Below are 4,766 nucleotides of genomic sequence, written 5' to 3' on the forward strand. Positions count from 1 at the left end.
AAATTAAAAATAAAGTATATGAATAAATTTTTAAAATAGAATGTTGATTCCTTGAGATCAAGAAATATTTTGTTTTGTCTTTGCCAATTCCAGTGCTTATCACTCTGGTCAACTCATGGTAGGCACTTAATAAATGATTGTCAAATTGAAATTGAATTTTATTAGAAATAGGATACTCGTCTTTTTAGGGATTTTGCACACATCCTTTCCTATCTTCTGGTAAGATTTCATTATTCCTGACAGGATGTTCAAGAAGATACAGCTCACCACAAGCATCCCTTTTTTACTCTCTGTAGAGATAGAATCCCACAATGTTTAATCTGGAAGGACAATTCTGGGTGACTGCCTATTCAGGGAAGCAGGAGTTGAGGAAGGGGATAAAAGGTATCTCCCTGTGATAGGAGAGAGGGATGGATGGGATGAATTACATGTGAGGATGAGATGCTGACAAACTGCAGCTTCCTCCAGGCAGCGCTAAGGTGGGGGTTGGTGGGCTGGAGAGAAGAGAGAAGAGAGGTTACTGTGGCAACACAATACTTACATAATGTCCCCAGTAGAGTCCCTCCCCAGGTGTATGTGGGAGGCATGGTTAGGGTAAGCCCAGGGGTGCAGCAGTGCAACAATGAGTTTCAAAGTTTCATTAGGGTGGGTTTTCTCTCTCTTTTTCTCTCTCTTATTATATTACAATGTCATCCTCAATCTACCAGCTATGTCACCCACTTGCTCATTAGAATACATTAACTGACAATAGATGATTTAAATAGCTTGAGCAGGTGACTAAGACCTCCCTAAATGTACTCTTGGGATGCTTGTATCCCAAAGCTCTGCGAAGTGCCCGCCCTGTAGTCATAGGGACCAAATTGTCCTTGAACTACTGCAATTAAGGGGAAGAGAAATGGGGTCCTTAAGATGGTAGGTGAGGACTCTTTCTAGTTCCCTGGCAACCCAATGAGACGATCATATGATTGTAAAATATAGCAGTCAAAGACTTAGAAAGAAAAGTTCTAGCCACCAAAGGCCTTGGCACTAAAAAATTATTCAATATTATAAAGTGATATGATTTTATCAGTGGAAATGATATTAAGAAAGAACATTAATATCTGTTTTGCCATTCTACCCTAAGGACTTTTCCACCTGGCTTGATGCTAAAATCTTCCATAAGTGTTATCTCCCCTATTAGAATGTAGGTTCCTCGAGAGCATGGACTGTTTGACTATTATAGCTTTTCCCCTAATGCTTAGCATGATACTTAGCATATTGTAAATGTGTTAGAAATGCTTCACTTATTCATTCATAGAATAATAGATGGAAGAAATTCAGAGACCATTAGTCCAAACTTCGCATTTGCACATGAGGATACTGAAGACTCAGAAAATCAGTATTACTTAAGGTCAAACAGAAAAAAGAAGTGGCTGAAGTAGCATTGTTCATATGCCCAAAATAAGAAACTGGCCCTAGGGACAGAAGTGTGGGATGAGGATTGTTTGGCAAGTTCAGTCTGAAGTATTTTATACTGTCTCCAGTTCCAAAGGCATGGCCAGAATAAGTATCATATAGCAAAGGCTAAATGCCATGGGAAGACAGTTACCAATCCAACCCAGTAAGCATTTGTTGAGTTGATTGATAGGCACTGAACTCAAGACGAAAAAACTAAATAGCAACAAAGTGAATTGGGGGAAATAGACTCTGTCCTCAAGCAACTAACATTCTACTGGGGGATACAGTATATGAATAAGTAAGTTTATATATAATAAAAAGCTCAGGAAAACAGCCTTAACTAAGTTCTGTATCCCTTAGATATGGTTCTTCCTCTGAAAACACTTTGCTAATACAAAGCAGACATACCAATAACTTTTTTGAATCCTCCTCAATATAAGAAACACATTTCTTTAGCTAGTGGAAGAATGTAACTGAGAAAATCCAATCCAGTTGACTGGATTAGAAGCTTTGTTATGTTAGATTCTATTAGGTCCTCTATTAATGTGTTTCTCTTTTTTTAGATCAGATTCCATTATGTTACCAACATATGGGTTTTTTTTTCCTAGTCATCTGGCTACTCAGTTTCCCCATTTTATAAAAGGGAAGACCAGTTTTCTGATGTGGGTGTTGGACTTCTAAGCATTCTTCTAAAGTGTGATTTGTGATCTCATGATTCTTGAAGATAATACAAGTAAAATCTTTATAAATGTCAATGCCCTACATAAATATGAGCTATTATTATGAATTGGGCAGTGAGGTAGTGCAGTGGATAGAGTGCTGGACTTGCAGTGGATAGTATCAAGAAGATTCCTCTTCCTGGATTCAAATCTGGCCTCAAACACTTCCCAGACTCAGATACTCCTACGCAAGTCACTTAACCTTGTTTGCCTCAGTTTCCTCATCTGTTAAATGAACTGGGGAAGAAAATGATAAACTATCTCTGCTAAGAAAACTCCAAATGAAGTCACAAAGAGTTGGACGTGACTGAATGGCAATGGAAAATTATTATTGTTGTTAATTATCTATCTCCTCCCCAAAACCTTTGTTTTCTTGTCATGCCTTTTAAATGACTATTTTAAAATTGATTTGAAAAGTTATTTTTTGGGAGTGAAGCAGGGAAATTTGCTCTTCAGAATTAACTAGAATTAGAGGATGCCAGAAAACAAGGCTTTCATACATTCTCACTAATCCTTCCAAACAGAACACAAGGCAGAATTGTACCTGCAATTATCAGCTTTTTAATGCTATTAGTGAGAAACCAAGACATTTACATACTGTGTTTCTCATGCAGATGGCTTTCCTTGCAGAGGATTGACTGTTTCTAATTCTAGATTGTGTTGGAAAGGGGTGTGTGCGTGTTTTTTTTTTTTTTTTATAAGTTTATTTAAAGCCAAAGTTTAAAATATGTTTTTTCTTCAGTCTTCAAATCTGTTCTTAGGGCAATTGGAAGAGAGAAAGAAGCAAAGCTTAACTCGATTAAGAAAAGGCTAAGGGGAAGCTTGGCTTTGATCCAGATGTTCAGATGAAAAGTAAATCTGTGTAGTGTCAAATATGTGGATATTTGGCATCTACCTAGAAGTAGGTAGATGGCTGGTAGAGAGAATGCTGGAGCTGGAGACAAAAGACCTCAGTTCAAATCTATACTCAGACACTTAGTAACCCTGTGTCCCTGGACAAATCTCTTTAACTTCTGTCTGCTTCAGTTTCCTCAACTATAAAATATGGATAATAATAACTCCTCACTCCCAGGGGCTGTGAGGATCAAATGAGCTAATATTTGTAAAGGGCTTAGCATAATGCTACATATACATACACACATGCATATACACATATACACAAATATGTAGTGCTATAGTACATAGCAGATGCTATATAAATGCTTATTTCCTTTCTTTGCACATATAAATATATGAATTTTTTTGTTCAATTTGATTCTCATCAGAAATATAAAAAGAGCTATAAAGTCATATACTTCAATTTACCTGTGGTCTATCTTTCTTGAGCAGATTGTCCATATTCCCTTCAGATATTCCAAAGAGGATATTCCTGCAAAAACTCAAAGTATTCCTCTTTTATGCAATGTTCTGAAAGTCTTAATGCAGTAAGCTGCACTACATTCCTCATGCTCTAGCTTGTGCATTGGAAGTTTGTCACCACTGACTTACAGTGGCCATGTTTGTCTTATCCTTTGCATCACACCTTTGATTCTTCAAAGATTGTATAATTGAAAATGCACAAACTTTGCATAATTGAGAATATTCATATTAAAAAGATGAGTTTTCAGGGATCGCTGAAAACACAGTACAATTTTCAAAATATTATTCAACCTGCTCTTTTCCTACTACTTAATTCTGAGCCTAATGGTTAGGTGATACATTTTATAGAATGTAACTGGAATAAGGAGATCCTGCGTTCAAATCCAATTGCAGACAATTGCAGATAATTCTGGAATGACCAAATGAAATATTGAAGAAAGGGTGGTTTAAAGTTGGAGTTTTAGCTGTTACATTAAGAAGTGCTTCTAAGCTCTAGAGTTGTTATGAGGATCAAATGAGCTAATATTTGAAAAACACTTTACAAGTGTTAAGCAAGCTTAAAGCAAGCTATTAAGGCAAGCTATTATTATTACTATTATTTATCAACAAAATAATTTAATGGACTAGCTAACTTCATGTTATAGTCCAGACACAAGGAATTTTTCTCCCATTATTTAACGTGCATTGTCTTTTTTTTTTTTTTTTTTGGTTTGTTTGCTTGGATTTTAGGTGGGGTGAGGGGGGTGGGAAGTAAGAGTGGGAGGGAGGGAGGGGGGAAAGAGAAGTTATTAGGCTTTCATTAATATTAGACAAAGGTATTAAATTTGTGGCCTTACTCCTGAATCTTGCCTAAACCAGATTAAAATGTAATTGAGAAATATTTAACAAAGTAAATAAAAATATTGTAAAACATAGATAATGTTAATTTGTGACTTTCTAAGTCAATATATTCCTCCTCTCTATTAGAGTTTGACATCACTGATATTAAGGACTATCCCACCAATGAAGATCAGCTTTTGCTCTAAAACTTGCAGTCTTAGAGAGGGCATTAAGAGGTTAAGTGACTTTTTCAGTGTCATATGTCAGAAGCAGTTCTTGTACTCATGTCTTTCTGATTTTCTAAGGCTGATTCTCTGTCCATTATAGGGCAATCTTGTGAGTAATCATGACTTTCTCATGGTTTTCAAATACTGCATGCTTAGTTTTTGTTGAATGAACATTGACTTTGAGGGAGTTTGCCAGTGCAATCCT

This window comes from Antechinus flavipes, chromosome 4 (genome assembly GCF_016432865.1).
Source record: "Antechinus flavipes isolate AdamAnt ecotype Samford, QLD, Australia chromosome 4, AdamAnt_v2, whole genome shotgun sequence".
Lineage (NCBI taxonomy): Eukaryota > Metazoa > Chordata > Mammalia > Dasyuromorphia > Dasyuridae > Antechinus > Antechinus flavipes.